The sequence below is a fragment of the Uranotaenia lowii genome, chromosome 1 (genome assembly GCF_029784155.1).
Source record: "Uranotaenia lowii strain MFRU-FL chromosome 1, ASM2978415v1, whole genome shotgun sequence".
NCBI lineage: Eukaryota > Metazoa > Arthropoda > Insecta > Diptera > Culicidae > Uranotaenia > Uranotaenia lowii.
In genome coordinates, this window is record NC_073691.1 from 129,806,849 (window position 1) to 129,826,963 (window position 20,115).

The 20,115-nt window shown below is 37.3% G+C and overlaps 1 protein-coding gene and 1 long non-coding RNA gene across 6 annotated transcripts in view; both read right to left on the bottom strand.

Annotated features, from left to right (window-relative positions):
- Nucleotides 1-20,115, bottom strand: part of LOC129740007 (disintegrin and metalloproteinase domain-containing protein 10) — a 776,101-nt gene that overhangs the window by 311,668 nt on the left and 444,318 nt on the right. The window lies entirely within an intron of this gene.
- Nucleotides 10,507-12,121, bottom strand: LOC129740009 (uncharacterized). The gene is made up of 3 exons (XR_008736068.1): nt 11,293-12,121; nt 10,940-11,121; nt 10,507-10,876 (listed from the first exon to the last, which is right to left on the bottom strand). It is a non-coding gene; the product is annotated as an uncharacterized LOC129740009 (long non-coding RNA).

Here is a 20,115-nt window from a genome sequence, read left to right on the forward strand (position 1 = left end):
CAGAAAAGAAACAAAATAACCATGGTACCACATTTATCATTTGGGGGATTACCAATTGCTAAATGGCCATCCTCTTCCCTCCCGGGCGATTTTCAACCCCTAGCTCCGGAAGTCAGGAACGTGACATCGCGACAGTTAACTACTGCCAGTACCGCTCATAATTTACCGATTCAGTTCACAATTAGTCATCGAAGCACTTCGAGGGAGCCGCCATCCACCTTCTTTTCTGAACGCCACCCACAAGGAGCAACCACTAAATGCATAACCGCCGGCTGCTCACATCTAAATTATTGTAACTATTCCCATTACACACGACGACGATAGTCCTTGGGAAGGATTTGCCGCCACACTCGAGCCAAGTCAAGCCAAACTACCCTGCTAGCACAAAAACGAGTAGGAACTAGAGATTCCTGCCTTTTTTCCTTCCTGCTTCGAGAACCAACGCAGCAGTGGAAATTTATGTCACCCGAAGTGCCAACAAAAAGGGACGGCAAAAAAGCGGTGTGGTTTGTTTTAAAACAACTAGCAGCCATAAATTTATCGATAGTAATAAGCGGCATGCGATGTGGGTGAGTGGGAAGAAGAACCGGACCTCGGTTGTTCCGAGAATCTTTGGGGATGTTTCCCGCTGGAAGGTCCTCCAATCAATGTTCGTTAGGGTGGCTATCGGCTATATGGAGGTTACCAGAAGCCATAATTTCACTGCAAAACCCAAATATTGATCCATTAATCAGATAACAAACTATACAAAATTTGACTTATATTGGAACACTTTAAGGCGTCTCCCAAACGCCTCTCATTTAAGATATTGGTTGACCAAAGAAAAAAATCCATTTCACTTCCGGTCTACAAATTTTAGAACGATAAAAGAACAAAACATGATATAACCATTGAACGATGTCAATTGAATAGCATCAAAGTAAACTTAAACTGTGTAGTCATTTAAGAATCTTATTTTTTATAAACTTCAAACACCATCAAATCTCCAAATCTGCCCTCCGACTCCTTGAAAAAGCCATTATAAATGCCGAAACGTCGGGTGAAGAAATAAAAATCGTTTGAGGATCTTTTTTCTTGACTGAAATTGCCGGAAATCAATTTATTCATTACCCAACTAGTCGAAGGATTTTTACGATTTTGACAAATTTTCGTTAGATTTCGAAGCCCAACAGAGCAAAAATCTCATAAAAAAGTTAAAGATCTGAAAATGCCAAAAAAGTGGCTGATATGGAACTACTAGAGCAAAAGGCCACCCTAATGTACATTTTGTACGTCCGGGGAGTGAGTGAGAGCATGAAAAAACAGATGCATCGAATCACTTTTACCGATGAGTATGAAGCAGCTAACTATAGCAAAAAAAACCCCAGGGCACCCACCATCCATTCCGTCCGGTTCTTACAAAAACCCAATGTGACCAAACTAACCATGTTTTATGGCGTAGGGCAGACTTCATTGTTGAAAAAGTACCTAGTTTTGTTGCACTTTTTCTTCCTCCGGTTTCGTCCTCGGGTTGGATCGGATCCGAGGGGTGGTCTTGGGGTGGTTTTTCCCTTGCTTTGGGGGCTGCTCTTTTTCCGCCATTAACGTATAGTTTCTCGCCCGTATTATTTTCAGCTGAAATGTTGCTCCGGAAAAAAGATCATCAAAGTTCTCTAACCACCAACCATCATCATCATCTGCTGCTACTATTGCAGCGTCATCTTGATGTTATAGTGTACAATATAAAACGTGAGACAGGTGGGAGGCAACTATTTTTCGCTTTGACCAGGGTTTGCACCTCATAAAGTTTGCATTTTATGATTGCTTGCATCCTACAGCAGGAGCTGTCTCATTGAATCGAGCCTTAGCATGGCCGGGAAGAAAAAAGTGCTCGGAACCGCAAGTCTTCGAGGGAAGAAAACCGTTCAAACTTTGGGCGCTGCTTTCAGCTGTGATGTTTTTGGAACTAATGAAAGTTGTAAAGTAAATGTTCTCTCAAATTTAATTGCTTTTTGATAAATTGATTCTCAGTTGAAAAATTAGGAATTATTGACAAGAATATGATCACCTGAAATCAGAGTCATAATAACATTTTTTTTTCTTTTTTACATTCCTATAACTTATAAATAGCCCAAATGGCCTCACAATTATAAACGCCTTCTTGTAGGCATGATTTTTTTTTATCTCAGAGCATGAAATTTTCAATAAATTTAATGCAGAATAAAATAAATGAAAGCTCGACAATTTCGAAAGCCTGGGTCGAGAATCCACAGTCAAGAGCTCCAGAGTCCAGTCCAGTTCAGTTCAACGTCCGGAGGCCAAATTTGAACTTTAGAAATTGAAGTTTAGTGCATTGAGGTAAATTAAAACTCCACATACCGAAAGCCAAAGTTCAGAATCCAGAATATAAATTACAGAGTCCAGAGCCAAAATTTATATTCCAAAGTCAGGGTCAAAATGCAAAATCCAAAGACCTAAAAATTTGGACAATTTTTAAAGTCAATAGCCAAGAGTTTTGCGTTTAGAGACAAAATTGAGAGCCAATATTAAGTATCTGAGGTCTAGGGATCAAATGTCCAGAGCTCAGATTCTTGAGTTCTTAGTCAATAGACAAAATTAAAATTTTTAAAGCCAAGATTATGTGTTCAAAAGTAAGGGTCAGAAGTGTAATGTCAAAAGACCAAATTTAGAGTCTGGAATCAACTGTTGAGTCTGATCTAGAAAAAACAGATAATAAAATATTTCAAAGATTAAAAGTAAAACTTATAGAAAATTTGAAAGCTTTTTATCCGCTTACAAATTTTCTATAAAATTTACTATTAATCTTTGAAAAATTTTATTAACTGTTTGTCAAGATCAGCCACAACAGTGGCTTCCAGATTCCAGACTTAGTAGGACAATTCAGGACATTTTACAGACCTTGTTTTAAATAGGACATTCAAGCGTTTGAAAAAAATCAGGACAAATCTTGAAAAATCAGGATACCTGGCACCTCCGCTTATCTCTGCTGAAACCTAAAAATCTTTAAAAAATATGGAAGAACAGAATCAATTTTTAAAAAACGCGCACGAAAAACGCGGTTTTTCGGTACTTATATTGAAAAATTCGCCGGGTGACGAATGGATTTACATATATTTCGAAAATGTATTTTTTCCCAAAGATCATCATTACATTGTTTTTGAAAAACCGTTTTGTGAGTACAGAGATTTATAGAATGTCTACAAATGCTAAAAGGCACTGTGAGCTGTAAGCCCTGTAACAAGCCCAATATCAGTATGTAGGGGAGATGGGGGCATAATGGCCACCTTAAGGAAAACGCTTATTTAACCATAGAGAACAGCTGTAATATGTGAATTACATCATTGTTTTGTGTTCAGACACTCAAATAGTCTATTGCCTAATTGGATGAAACTTGAAAAAAGTAGATAAAAACATTTTCATATGTGATGAAAGAAATTAGAGAAACATGAACTATCAAAGAACGAAAGAACATAAGCCGTAAATATCATGAAAATTTCGAAAAAGATACAACGGCTCACCGACAGGACTTGAACCTGCAATCTCCGCTTCGGTACAACGGCGCGTTAGCCAATTCCACCACGGTGAACGTGATGGAACCGGCGAACACGAGCAATCGAGCTCTGCCGATCAACTGCTGGACCATCTATCGAAACACCATGTATATCCCGCATGTGATCTTTCCCTCTATTGATCTCTCTTGTTTCTCTAACCCCACCCATCGACTCGGGATTTTAGCCGAGCGAGCACATGGTCGATTGCTTCGGGTTTGCCGCAACTTACGGTCAGATGAAGAAGCAATCAGTGCCGCTCAAGGTTCCGAGCAGACCAGTTACACAGGGAGGTGTTGCTCTGTTGAAATCAATACTGATGTTATGAAATCTCTTGGTACATCTTTGTACCTGAAAATGATCACATTTTCATATGTGATGAAAGAAATTAGAGAAACATGAACTATCAAAGAACGAAAGAACATAAGCCGTAAATATCATGAAAATTTCGAAAAAGATACAACGGCTCACCGACAGGACTTGAACCTGCAATCTCCGCTTCGGTACAACGGCGCGTTAGCCAATTCCACCACGGTGAACGTGATGGAACCGGCGAACACGAGCAATCGAGCTCTGCCGATCAACTGCTGGACCATCTATCGAAACACCATGTATATCCCGCATGTGATCTTTCCCTCCCGCGCCGTTGTACCGAAGCGGAGATTGCAGGTTCAAGTCCTGTCGGTGAGCCGTTGTATCTTTTTCGAAATTTTCATGATATTTACGGCTTATGTTCTTTCGTTCTTTGATAGTTCATGTTTCTCTAATTTCTTTCATCACATATGAAAATGTGATCATTTTCAGGTACAAAGATGTACCAAGAGATTTCATAACATCAGTATTGATTTCAACAGAGCAACACCTCCCTGTGTAACTGGTCTGCTCGGAACCTTGAGCGGCACTGATTGCTTCTTCATCTGACCGTAAGTTGCGGCAAACCCGAAGCAATCGACCATGTGCTCGCTCGGCTAAAATCCCGAGTCGATGGGTGGGGTTAGAGAAACAAGAGAGATCAATAGAGGGAAAGATCACATGCGGGATATACATGGTGTTTCGATAGATGGTCCAGCAGTTGATCGGCAGAGCTCGATTGCTCGTGTTCGCCGGTTCCATCACGTTCACCGTGGTGGAATTGGCTAACGCGCCGTTGTACCGAAGCGGAGATTGCAGGTTCAAGTCCTGTCGGTGAGCCGTTGTATCTTTTTCGAAATTTTCATGATATTTACGGCTTATGTTCTTTCGTTCTTTGATAGTTCATGTTTCTCTAATTTCTTTCATCACATATGAAAATGTGATCATTTTCAGGTACAAAGATGTACCAAGAGATTTCATAACATCAGTATTGAGTAGATAAAAACGTTTAAAAATGCATTTTAAAAATTTTTGCCGAAAGCTGACAACCAGTCACTGTAGAGGCATAATGAGAAAATCCCCGAGGCAGTATGAGCACCATTAATGAAGGCATAATGAGCTTTTTCTGCCGGGGATTCTAGCAGCAAATTCGACTCGATGAAGTCAACTGAGTAATAGAGCTACAGCTTGACTTGTATCGTCTGACGATTTGGCCTATTGGTAAGATGTCGGAGAGGTAATCAGTAGGCTCGAGTTCGATTCCTGATGGACGTGTTTTTTTTTTCATTTATCATTCATGATCATGATTGCACTAAACGGTGCAAACAAAGCAATAACAAAATAATCTAGGTTTGTTTGTTGAATTCAAAGATTTAACACATGCTCATATATCATGTTTCTGGTGTTTTGTTTGACGGATGATGCTTTGTTGCTATTAGCCGTATAATGTAACAATAAAAAAAATCAATCATGAATGGTATGTGCAAAAAAAAATCCCCTCAAACAGGAATCGAACTTGAGTCTACTGATTACCTCTCCGACACCTTACTAATAGGCCAAATCGACAGACGAAACAAGCCAAACTGTAGCTCTATTATTCAGTTGACTTCATCGAGTTGAATTCGCTACTAGATTATTCGGTAGAAAATGCTTATAATGCCTTCATTGAAAGTGCTCTGTTCGCCTCTAGTGAACAAATTAAAGTAAAAAAGCGTTTTAAAATTGATTAAAGTGAAAATTCAAAAATTTTATTATGTTGAAAATTGAGAAACAATGTGTAGATCATGTTGCAGTGCATACATTTCAGATCAAGATGATTTAAAGGTCATGAAAGCTTAAATGATAATATTTTCGTCACTTGCTAGCTGGTTATTATTTAATATTTCTGTAAAGATGAAAAGGATATTTCTTTTTTGGTGAAAAATTAATACTATCGATAGTACGAAACAAGTCCTTATGAAAATTTGTTTAAGAAAATATGTACTTATGTAGAAAAAAAGGAGTGCTCATTATGCCCTGGGTGCTAGTTATGCCCTCATCTCCCCTAATGCCACTTCAGGGCTTTTTAACCCTAAAAACGTCGGTGTCAAATATAAATGTCAAATATTTTATTTCTTGCTTTGGTGCTGGATTGAACTCCACCCACAGTACATCGAAAAGTTAACTTTTTCAAGAAAATTTTCGAAAAATTAGACCCCAGAATCTATGGAAAAGCTGCTTTTGTACGAGATAACCGAAATAGGAGACGATCAACGGTCTTAAGAAGGTCCTCCAGCATCCTCAGAGGTAAATTTTTTTTCACTTACTAGTAGATGATGATTATAATTTTGAATGTTCTCTCCCAGGTTATGGAATCATTTCGCCAAGCGTGAATGGATGAAGGGAAAATAAAGGAAAATTTGGCGAAAACTTTAGCTACAAAGGCCAGGAAATTTTCCTTATTTCAGCTGGAAGAAGGCCTGTGCCTATGTAGTTGTCGGTGAATGTAGAAACAAGAAACAGGAAGTGATAAGAAAATTCGTGTTTGCGGTTTGTGCTTCTTAATAAAGAGAAATAAACACCTATGTTAATATAATCCGATCATCTATTTCTTCATCAGATTTTTTTTTAATTTCCCAGCCAGGTAAAAGTTGTAAAGTTTGGTTTAAGTATGTCAATTTTTTTCGATTTGAACCAAAGACGGAATAGGTCTGAGAGTAAAGTCACGGTTAAATAAGTGGATGGAAAAGTTATGAGTTCGATTCCAGTTCATTCAACAGCAATTGAGGAAAACCGGGTGCTAGAGGAAGAAAGAAATCAAAGTTGCTAGGGAGGAAAAAAGACACACACAACATAGTGTACATTTTTTCCCGTCAGTGGGTACAACCCACTGGAAAATATTTTGACATTTCGGCATAAATGTATTTCAAAAGTAGGGTCAAGCAGTATATCGGCCGAAACACACGTCAAAAGTGGCATTTGGGCAGCCCTATAGTCGAATATAGAGCTGTAAAGCATTTCTATATTCGACTATACGGTTGACTAAGGGCCAGGTTTTAATGGTCAGCTTTAGGACCAGCTTAATGGTTACTTGGGTAGTCATTACATAACTACACAATTCATTAGCGATAGCTATTAATCACTTTCCACTTCTCATATTCCCTAACCGGGAAAGTACTCGTTTCTCAATGAGTACTTTGATACTCTTACCCAGAATATCTGGCAACACTGTTGTGTTACCACAAACCCAACTTGAGTGCTCTCGTCTAACCGTGTGATGATGTAAACATTAGTACCGCGTTTATCATCATCACCTGTCATTAGCAATCATTGATCTATTGTTCTCGATTGCGAATTGAACATAGCAAGACGAACCTAAACAAACAAGGAGCGTCTAAGGATCCGCCGAAACCGTTAGTATCATAACTGTAATACGCTGAGAACTACGCATTTCCGATACAATTATCGATTTAAACATCATAACCAATTTTAAAGCAACCGAGACGACGGTTGCAGTTCATAGGGGAAAACTATACAAGACGCACCAGTTAAGCATAATTTGATGAAATGATTTTGATTATATTTTTATAAAAAAAACTTAAACAGCCAGAAAACAAAACAAGTGGACAGAACGCACCATATGGAAAGGGTGGTGAGAAAAGAACAATGATTATACGAAATGTTATAGTTGAAACATCAAATGTTTAGTTACATGTTCATCGTATTTTTGAAAACCAACCATACTTTAGCAAAAACTCATTTATTAATGCAAAACTTATCAAAAATTTCGCATTTGAAACAACACTTTTCTACATCCTTATAAGTAAAACGCCTTCAGGTAGGCAACGAAATTTTATTTCTAGACTGATATCGCGGCAAACAAGGCGGCGGGTATCTTTTTCGATTCGAATATTGGTGTACCTTTTAAACTCGAACAAGGACGAAATTTGTTGGAATTTTGCATTCTTATCGCAATTTGGGAGTCAGCAAATAAAAAGAATGGCATTTTGTTTTGATATTCGGGTTTTCTCAAAAGTTATCAGCATTCAAAATTTGAACGTAAAACACGTGGTCTTATGGGCATTTGCCCCAATTTTGATATGATTGATTTAAGTTAAAATTAGTGAGAAGTTAGTAAAATACAACAAAATATTTATAGTCTTCCGAAAGTGCTAACGAGTGTAAAAACGATAAGCGGTTGTTTCATCAGATTGCGCAGGCTGGTTTACCGTAAAACCTTATATGTTACTCATGAAAAATAACAACTTTCATGTTGATTCCATTAATCCTTCTGTTTCTAAGAACCAAAGTCGTTTAAATGAACTTTTCGTGTAAAAAATGATGAAATACCTTGTTCGCTACAATCAAAATGAAGAAAGAACATTATCAGAAGCCATAGGATAGTGTATTTTTGAGAAAGATTGGCATGGGCCATATTACCCCGCTGGTGCGTCTTGTACAGTTTTTCCCTACAAACAAATTTGTTACTTTAAAATCCTTAACAGATCTTTCCAAAAGAACGTTTTCTCCCCTATATAGGGTTTGCCGTATGAAAACTTTGCCAGAAACGGAAAATAAAAACCACTTGTGATGGTTCATAATTTATGATATTGATCGGAAACGTGCGCTACACCAGGAGTAAATTGAGGCATTGATCATTTTTCTCCCTTCTCTTAAAAACTGGAAATTGGTCGGTAGCAATTTTGATACTGCCGAATGTACTTTATTTCTAAGTAGGGTTACTAACAGGAAAAAAAACCTCAATTCAGAGATAAGCCCTGAAAATTGTGAACAGAAATAAACAGTGTTTCATTATTTTAATTTCCTAAAGCGATTCGTACTTTACAGCAACTCGAGTAATGACCTAGGTAATTTATAGTCTCTGCTGGTTACCGGCTTGAGTTGCTGTGTAAGTCTGAGTGTGTCTGTGGGTAGAGAAACATAAACACACTCACACAAGCTCGTAGAAGTATTCCTAAATTTATGCAACCGGCGTCGACGAGCAAGTGGACTCCCATCCTGGAGTCGGGTTTATTTCGGGTTAACGTGTCGGTCGTCGGGGGTGGCAGTTATTTCCGGCACACCGGGAACGGATTAATGGATCTCACCCCTCAGAGTGCTGGATCAACATCAACAACACCAGTAGCAGCAACAATGTGGCAGCACGAAAGCAAAGTCGGAATTCGAGTGGGTACCCTGAAGTAAAAAAAAAACTCCCAAGTTTTCTGTTCCGCAATCACTTTTCCGGAAGTGATGTTGTTTGCCGTGTTATCTGGTGGATCTGGAAAAAGGTTTTTATTTCCAGTGTGAGGATAAAGCTGAATTTTGGAACATTCCATTTCCGGAATTGTATTGCTTTTTTTTGCTTCTCCATGTTGGTCTCATTACCATTCAGGTCCGGGTGATGGTAGTTCTACCGGTTGTTTTCCTTTCTTTGGAAGAACCTAACAAACGACTTGTGAATTTTTATCGATTGTTTCAAGATTTGAAGGCATCCGAGAGGTGCTAAGGTGAAACCAGAACAGCTTCAATTTGATAGGTGGTTCTGGTTAACAGACAATCAAAATTATGAGTAAATAATTTTGAGAAACACCAAACTTTTTTTGATGAAGAACGTTAGAAATTGAAAACTGAATGAATACGATGAGCATTGGGTGAACTGTCCCATGAGACGAGCAGAGGTGCAAAGCATCGCATCATTTTGTCAGCAACGTTTGACTTTTTCCCGACCACATCAAACTAACTTCATCTTCGGAAGCGTCGGCTTGCGAACATAGCACGTCGACTTTTGATCGTAAATGAACGCATCGCAACGACGCTGTGGCACGATTGGTTCAAATGACTGCATCTCTTAAGTTCATTCCGATGCTTTGCGAACAGTTCGCCTACTGATTTTAAGGCGACGTCAACCGAAGGATCCGTTCGTTTGAATTTATCGGGGATAAGTACAAACGACCTTATCGAGATAGGGTCGTTTGAACATTCAATTGAATGTTCACTTTTGAACGTTCAATTGGATGTTCGTCTGATGCGTCCGGCAGCCTAAGGCAAGACGCCGAGCCGTGTTAGGATGGGATGGATTATCGATATGGTGCATTGCTTGCGTGTGGTGTTCGGACGTCGCTCGACGATTGAGGGTGTCGGGTGTCTTGTAGCGCGCGGATGACTACCCGCATAAATGAGGATTGTAACCAAACGGTTTCTTTAATAGTAAAGCGATGATTTGATGAAGCGTAAAAAAACGTTTAGCAAACGATTATTCAAACCGTGAAATACATTAGTTAAATCGTGAATTCCAAATTCACAGTATTTTTAATATGTCGTTAGGTTATGTAATTGTTAAAAACCGTTAAAACACTTGTATGGACGAACTGTTCTACATGCAGTCCATGTTAGGTTTAAAAACCGATTGCTGAAAATGTATTTAGATCATCGGATTGTAATCGTTATAGTTTTTTTCGAGGAGCTCTCATTCCTAAACGCTTACGTCAATGGTTGTGTAACGATTTGACTTTACTTTATTCCAACATTATTCAAACCGTTTTAGGAATCGTTCGTAAAAAGAGCACGCATACAAACGCAATATTTTTAATTTATATGGGAGATTTTCGGATAAAAATGGAAAATGTTTTCTAATTGCAACATTTTATTGAATGTCGTTTTTCCGCGCCGCTCTATATCGATACGTAGCGTAAAACAAATTATCCTGGCTCAGCGTTGAAAACGCATTCAATTACTGGAAGCAGCTCTCGCAGGAATTCCAGAGTCTTGTTTGCTCCCTCTTGGCAGTAGCGCGAAATTAATCGCTGATAGGTGACGCGATTCGGTTCAACGCCCTTGGCCTGCAAATCCGCCAGAAATTCCGTTGCTCATTATCCATATACACCCGAAGAAGGGCGTTGTAGTGGGAAATGTCCATTGCTGCGTTCATGCTGTTCAATGTTTCCCATTACTCCTGGACCAGAGCACCTCGGGAAGGTCTTCTGGAACTAGGTGACCTGTAATAAGAATTTCAAAAATTTCTGCTAAGGTGATTCTTAAAGACACCGCGTTTAACATACCGCAACAAGGAATAACCAGTCAAGATTGAGCGCTGGAAGCGGAACGGTTAATACGGATTTCCTCCGGAACATCTTTCAGATCTCGGCGTAAAGTTCTTCCAGAGCGTTTTACATCTTCTTTCAGCCGCTTCAAAGATCGGTCTAGTCCCTGACTGGAACTAGCGGCAGATGTAGCATAACCGCTGGAAAGGAAAAAAAAAACACTTTCTTTTAAAAACAGTGCAATTAAACGCTCATTATAAAAATGAGCAGAAAAATCAATTACAGATAGAATCTGTTGCGTAACATGATTTGTACATCACTGCGAGTCGCAAACCGGCACCCACATAAATGGAGAATTTTCCCGAACTTACCTCACAGAACATTGCGATTGCTGAATAAACTTCGTTCCGTCTCCCGGACTGTGTTGAAAATTACGATCCGCGCGAATCCGGCGAAATAGCGCACAAATTTGCTGGACCGCAATTTTTTTCGTTCTTCACGTTTGACAACCAAAACAAAGTCTACATCAGTGGTGCCAGGTTCAATGTTTTATCAATATTTGTTTAGATATTGAGATGCAAAATTTAAAGGTAAATATTTAATCTGATCAGGATGATTATGGGTAGTAATTTAAGAATGTTTTAGGGATCAACAATTGAATAAAATTGTAATTATCTGCACAATGGATTTGCAAAGAATCACTCGTAATAACTCGCTTAATTTCACTAAAAGCTATTTTAAACGCATCGTGGAAAGCGTGAACTAAACCTCGTTTAGTACGATGTATGGGCATACCTCCAAGATAAATTATATTTTCTTCGAAACTCTATAGAGTCGTATCAGAATAAAAAAAATATAAGAGATATTCTCATAATTACTCACTGATGTTTTGTAAAACTCCCTGGCATCTCTGACCGGCGTTTCGCTCATTTTTGAAGTTTAAGTTTGAACGGTAAGGTTAACGGTTCGAGATAATTTTTACGATTACAGGAAAAAATAAGGAAATCGTTTGTACCATTCCATCACCTTTACAGATACCATCACTTTTTCACTTAAAGGTTCATGTTTCGTTTTTATCGGTCAAATTTTTCGTCGAAGTAAAGTTTAATAGAACAGCTACGTTTACACTAAAAATCACTTTTTCTGAAGCTGTAGATGAATCGTATATACTGTTTGAGATATAGTTTTTAAGTATGCGGGTAGGTAAAGAGAATGAGGCGCAGTTACAGTTTACTTTAAAAGTCCAATTTAACTGAATAAAATGCAAACCGCCCTACTACGGTTGGGCTTGTAAGAGATTGTTTATTCTTTTTCAATCCAATTTGCGGATATTGGCTGTTTGCTTTAGTTCTGAACCTTAAACTAAAGCAAACCATCAATATCCGCGAAATTTAATTTCAGGTTCAGTATGCATGAAAATCTGTTTTCAGATTTCAGATTCCCATTTCAGATTCCCATTTCAGATTCAGATATAAGATTCAAATTTCAGATTCAGATTTCAGATTCAAATTTCAGATTCAGATTTCAGATTCAGATTCAGATTTCAGATTTCAGATTCAGATTTCAGATTCAGATTTTAGATTCAGATTTCAGATTCAGATTTCAGATTAAGATTTCAGATTCAGATTTCAGATTCAGATTTCAGATTCAGATTTCAGATTCAGATTTCAGATTCAGATTTCAGATTCAGATTTCAGATTCAGATTTCAGATTCAGATTTCAGATTCAGATTTCAGATTCAGATTTCAGATTCAGATTTCAGATTCAGATTTCAGATTCAGATTTCAGATTCAGATTTCAGATTCAGATTTCAGATTCAGATTTCAGATTCAGATTTCAGATTCAGATTTCAGATTCAGATTTCAGATTCAGATTTCAGATTCAGATTTCAGATTCAGATTTCAGATTCAGATTTCAGATTCAGATTTCAGATTCAGATTTCAGATTCAGATTTCAGATTCAGATTTCAGATTCAGATTTCAGATTCAGATTTCAGATTCAGATTTCAGATTCAGATTTCAGATTCAGATTTCAGATTCAGATTTCAGATTCAGATTTCAGATTCAGATTTCAGATTCAGATTTCAGATTTCAGATTTCAGATTCAGATTTCAGATTCAGATTTCAGATTCAGATTTCAGATTCAGATTTCAGATTCAGATTTCAGATTCAGATTTCAGATTCAGATTTCAGATTCAGATTTCAGATTTCAGATTTCAGATTCAGATTTCAGATTCAGATTTCAGATTCAGATTTCAGATTCAGATTTCAGATTCAGATTTCAGATTCAGATTTCAGATTCAGATTTCAGATTCAGATTTCAGATTCAGATTTCAGATTGGAAATGACCTTCCGCTCATTATGAGTTGATGTTTATCAGTACATTTACGACTAGCGCTTCAACGTTAACCCAATCATCTCATACTTATACACATTGAGCTTAAATATATGGAGTCCCAAATTCGTGGCGTACACAATATGATTAAGAATAATATTAATACAATATATATTAATGAAAAATATGATAATATTTTGTTCACAAGAACTATCAGTAAATGCAATGAAATGATTAACTGTTGGTAGTATATTTCAAACATGATTTACTTTTCAAATGCCAATTAAATTCCTTTTTATTCCGTCCCGATGGAATGAACACTTCGTACAGGAAATGACGTTTGGGTTGGTGGCAAAGGGGTCTGCACTTATGCCCCTTCGGCTCCAAACAAAAAGTAATTTTCAGTAAGCAGCACATCAAATATGAATCTGAAATCTAAACCCAAAATCTTAACCTTAATTCTAAAACTGAATACTTAATATGAAACCTGAATCCGATATCTGAATCAGGATCTGAAATTTGAAATCTAAATCAAAATATGATTCTGAAATCTGAATGTAAAATCTCAATCTGAAATCTGAATCTGAAATCTGAATCTGAAATCTGAATCTGAAATCTGAACCTGAAATCTGAATCTGAAATCTGAATCTGAAATCTGAATCTGAAATCTGAATCTGAAATCTAAATCTGAAATCTGAATCTGAAATCTGAATCTGAAATCTGGATTCTGAAATCTGAATCTGAAATCTGAATCTGAATCTGAAATCTGAATCTGAAATCTGAATCTGAAATCTGAATCTGAAATCTGAATCTGAAATCTGAATCTGAAATCTGAATCTGAAATCTGAATCTGAAATCTGAATCTGAAATCTGAATCTGAAATCTGAATCTGAAATCTGAATCTGAAATCTGAATCTGAAATCTGAATCTGAAATCTGAATCTGAAATCTGAATCTGAAATCTGAATCTGAAATCTGAATCTGAAATCTGAATCTGAAATCTGAATCTGAAATCTGAATCTGAAATCTGAATCTGAAATCTGAATCTGAAATCTGGAATCTGAAATCTGAAATCTGAAATCTGAAATCTGAAATCTGAAATCTGAAATCTGAAATCTGAATCTGAAATCTGAATCTGAAATCTGAATCTGAAATCTGAAATCTGAAATCTGAATCTGAAATCTGAATCTGAAATCTGAATCTGAAATCTGAATCTGAAATCTGAATCTGAAATCTGAATCTGAAATCTGAATCTGAAATCTGAATCTGAAATCTGAATCTGAAATCTGAATCTGAAATCTGAATCTGAAATCTGAATCTGAAATCTGAATCTGAAATCTGAATCTGAAATCTGAATCTGAAATCTGAATCTGAAATCTGAATCTGAAATCTGAATCTGAAATCTGAATCTGAATCTGAAATCTGAATCTGAAATCTGAATCTGAAATCTGAATCTGAAATCTGAATCTGAAATCTGAATCTGAAATCTGAATCTGAAATCTGAATCTGAAATCTGAATCTGAAATCTGAATCTGAAATCTGAATCTGAAATCTGAATCTGAAATCTGAATCTGAAATCTGGAATCTGAAATCTGAAATCTGAAATCTGAAATCTGAATCTGAAATCTGAATCTGAAATCTGAATCTCAAATCTGAAATCTGAATCTGAATCTGAAATCTGAATCTGAAATCTGAATCTGAAATCTGAATCTGAAATCTGAATCTGAAATCTGAAATCTGAATCTGAAATCTGAATCTGAAATCTGAATCTGAAATCTGAATCCGAAATCTGAATCTGAAATCTGAATCTGAAATCTGAATCTGAAATCTGAATCTGAAATCTGAATCTGAAATCTGAATCTGAAATCTGAATCTGAAATCTGAATCTGAAATCTGAATCTGAAATCTGAACCTGAAATCTGGAATCTGAAATCTGAAATCTGAAATCTGAAATCTGAAATCTGAAATCTGAAATCTGAATCTGAAATCTGAATCTGAAATCTGAATCTGAAATCTGAATCTGAAATCTGAAATCTGAATCTGAATCTGAAATCTGAATCTGAAATCTGAATCTGAAATCTGAATCTGATATCTGAATCTGAAATCTGAATCTGAAATCTGAATCTGAAATCTGAGTCTGAAATCTGAATCTGAAATCTGAATCTGAAATCTGAATCTGAAATCTGAATCTGAAATCTGAATCTGAAATCTGAATCTGAAATCTGAATCTGAAATCTGAATCTGAAATCTGAATCTGAAATCTGAAACTGCGCCTCATTCTCTTTACCTAGTCATCCGCGCGCTACAAGACACCCGACACCCTCAATCGTCGAGCGACGTCCGAACACCACACGCAAGCAATGCACCATATCGATAATCCATCCCATCCTAACACGGCTCGGCGTCTTGCCTTAGGCTGCCGAACGCATCAGACGAACATCCAATTGAACGTTCAAAAGTGAACATTCAATTGAATGTTCAAACGACCCTATCTCGATAAGGTCGTTTGTACTTATCCCCGATAAATTCAAACGAACGGATCCTTCGGTTGACGTCGCCTTAAAATCAGTAGGCGAACTGTTCGCAAAGCATCGGAATGAACTTAAGAGATGCAGTCATTTGAACCAATCGTGCCACAGCGTCGTTGCGATGCGTTCATTTTTTTCAACCACAAGTTAGGCGTCGTAGCTGATCTTAACCTTTTCAAGAAATAATCAGCTTGCGACTTTTTCTCGACGACGTTTGCGCTGAACGTTCATTTGCACCTCTGGAGACGAGAAGGGTTCTGGTGCCAAATTTGTTTCATCACATCCATTTATCCCGGTTATCAATTGCAAAATCGTTACTAATATGAATTTTAATATCACCTTTTCGAGTTTACACAAAATTTTCGAATGATCTTAAATTTCAAATAAAGGATTATTAAATTTTAGTCTTATATGTGCTGTGAGCCTACTTGGTTAAATAATTCTACTGAATCAAAGCTTTCGGAAGATTTCCTTTAATTCAACCACGGTTACCGTGAAATTTCAATTATTGAAAAAAATTGGTTCTTAAAATATTACAATTGCAGAAAATTATTTACTTCACCCAAAAAAGAGGTTGCAAAATTTGAATGCCGATTGGAGCTTACTAAGTGCCGAAGATGTACTGAAATCTGCATTGCGCCTAAGATGAAATGATTAGACAAGCATTACTGGTATGAAGACTAAAACGGGCAAAATGATGTATGACCGCTACATTTAAATAAGCGAAAAAAGAAAAACATTTTATGGGATTTTCATCCTTTGGATATATCATCCCAGAACGAGAAAATAAAAAAAAACATCAATTTTCAACTTTAACTTGGCCATCCGACAGCTTCACCAGTGTAGGTACTTCCAGCTTGTCAAACAAACAGCTGATTTCTCATGTTTACATGATTTTTTTTGGCATGTACTGGCCCGCTTAAAAACAACATTAAGCTTGTTCAATGACGGGATAGTAATGGAATTAAATTGGCGCTGGAACTGCATTGAGATTTTTTTATTTCAATTTAAATTGAATGTGCATGAATTCTTGATTGGAAAAACATTTACAGATATTAAATAGTTTAGATTAAATATAAAAAAAATTACATATGATAAAGTAGATGAAATATTAATAGTTTGATAAATAAGAGAATTTGTAGTTTTAGGCAACACAAGATCATTCATCTTCTAATTTTGCTAATGATTTTTTAAAGTAGGTAGCAGCACTGTTGCACTGCTCAAATAATTTTTTATCTACGTTGTTTATGTTGATTCACTTGAACTCTTAATAATTGTTTTTAATTGACTGAAGTTAAAAGTTTTATTCATGAAAGCCAAATTAAAATATAAACAAGGGAAAATCTTCTGCTTCGTTCCTGGTTGCTGATCCAAGTACCCACAATTTTCAGAGGTCCAAATATCGGTCGGTATAAATCCTCGCATTTGCGATGTTTGGCTCAGATGCTAAAAAACAGCTGGAGTAGGGCGGTTTCTGCCAAATACAGAAGAGGTGACCGAATTTGTTCGATCCATTTCGTGACAGCAGGTATTTATCAGATAATAGAGGATTCATACTGTGTAGCCGATGATTGCGAGCGCGACACTCTCTTGGCCGATAGGCCTTTCCGATTCGATAATCTCTCCTTCGAATGCACGCACACACACGACGGCTGAGCTGACATGTTGTAAATTTGTAAACAGTCGTCCAATCGGTATTCGATCCTCAACGTGTCTGGCTGGGCGTGAGTCTCCCGTTTGGCCGACGAAGTGAAAAGCAAATCTACACACATACCTCTGAATAATTGAATATTTTTTAGGAACACCTGCACACATACCTGCACCAAGCGGATATTGATTGGGCTCTATCGCTCTATTTGAATATGGACTTGTCAAATCAACCGCGCTGCTTGCTGACGAAATATGCTTCAATTCCGGTGGTAAAAAGACAAGGATGATGTTATCTGGTTATAAAAGAAACTTTCAATATTTGTTTTCGTAGATGTGGCATCCGATGGTGGCTCGGAAATCCGCACTGACACGGCATCAGAGTTAGAAGCGAACGATCACAAATACGATCGCCAGTCTGACCGATCGGGAACGCATACACTGGATTCTTTTTTTAAACTATCTTATATTACACGGTTTATTTTAAACGATTTTTTTTAAACGATTTTCGAACATGTCAAAAACAGGGGTGAAATTATGAATCCTATTCGATTCGAGATACTTGTTTCGAGTTTTAACTCGAATCGAATTAGAATCGGTATTACGTATCTCGTTCGAATTCCAAATTTAAACAGACTAGATTTCGAGTAAACCGGGTAGTAGATCATCTCGAAACGTTCCATTCGAATCGAGCTCGTTCAAGATCGGTAATGCCAAAGTCGGTCGAATCGAACGAAACTCGATTGTTTCGAGTTCCATAATTCCGCCCGAGGTTCTAGACATTTCCGCTTTTTGCCAAACCACTCTTGGATGGTAAATTGATTCGGACTTTGCTTCCCGACAGAAACATGGGCCGGAATGGCCACTGAGAGACTCTGCGGAAGTTACGGAACAACCGTGACTTAATACCTTTTTTTAAACGATTTCTTTTTTTTGGACGAACACAATAATCGTTTAAAAAAGAATCCAGTGTACTGCATCAGAAGCTGATCAGCGATTTGGAAATTTAAAACGTTTACTGCAAATCTATGTATAATTTACGATTTTATATTAAAAAACAGGTTTGACCACAGTTAGGAAACACCATCCAAACACAAAAGAAAAATAAAAGCAGTTCCATACGTGAAGTGCAAATGAGAAATGAACATCTTCAGTTAAAATCAGTAGTACAATGTAAATCAACTCAATAGAACAATTGAAATCATCTTTAGAAAAAGTACAAGTCGGTCAAGCAAGTTGCAGATCATATACAGGCATTGACGACTCTAATGTTTTTAAAAGGATTTCCGATATTTAGTTGAGCCTCACATGATTACTCCATGGAAAATGACGGAAGAAAAAGTGTTTATAATGACGCATTGCGGTTGCGCTGGGAGATCAATGCCAGCGGTCTCAAATCGAATCATCTGTAAGCGTTGCTAGTCTGTCGGAGGATGTTGCAGTGATCTTGTTTTAAATTTATTTAAATAACGTTGCCGTGGTGTTCGTGGGGTTTAAGGGTTTCTCTTTGGTGAGGCAGTTCACGAAGCCACCCTAACCCAGTGAACGACAAAGCGAAAATGTTCGTTCTACAACCCGCCACCAGACGACCGCTGGAAGATGTGAGCCGCATATGGAGCGAACTGGCGAAATGATCGGGCAAAACGAAAACAGACGCAGACGAGGGCAATGAACGGTAATGGGGTTAAAGCAGGTCAAGACGGAAATGGTCATAGACTTTGCCATTAGTTCGCGAACGCATTCAGAGACCTCACGCAAAAATTCAGAGATCCTCTAATTAGTTCAAATACAGAAACGTGTGGTGTTTTGTTCTTCCCGTTAAAATTGTGGAACCCGTAGAAGAGTCCCAGAAGAAATCTATTGCTGACAGACAATATTAGAACTCCAGGTAATCCTACGCCATTTTACCGTTGCCCATAACCGTCCCCTAATTGGTTCCTGAACATTAATAGGACCCCGCTGTTTCGAGTTAAAACTCAAATTTACTCGATCTGAGAGCGTCTTGCGCGACGCCCTATAACTTCGACCGACAACCGCTACAACGTTGCACAGTGCGGTGATCCCATAGAGCCGATGGACAAAAGTCGTAAAAAGTTTTAATTCGATAAAATATTTGTTTAAATGTTCAATTATTGAAAATACATCAGAAAAACTGTGTTTTGAAGGTTTTGTCTCAATTTTGATTTTTTAAGCCCTAAAATCCATGTCTCAAAAAAACGCATATTTTGAAGATTTTCAATCTTTCTTATTAAAGATCATTTGGATCTGTCAAATATTTGCTTCCATGAACGATTTAGTTTGGTACTGATAATGTTACACATAGAAAATAACTGAATACAACAATTTCCTTTTCAAGCGAATATGGAATTCACGGGAACTTGGCCGATGTATGCTTTATCTTTGGTCAAAATATTTAAAAATTCAAACCACAAAGCTTCTTATAATTTTTCAATGAGATTTACAGCCACAACCGCTTATCAAAAATCCATTTTTATTCGAAATCTTTTTGTTAAATATAATATCGATAAGTTCAAGAAGAAAAATTCACTTGATTTCGGTTTTCGTTTCACAACAGCGGTTCTTTTTCGAAAAAAATTCATTCCTGAGGCTTAAAAATTACCCTCCGTAAATTGCTCATATCTCTGTTAGCGCAAAAAAACGCAATCCAGCAAGCATGGTGGGTGTT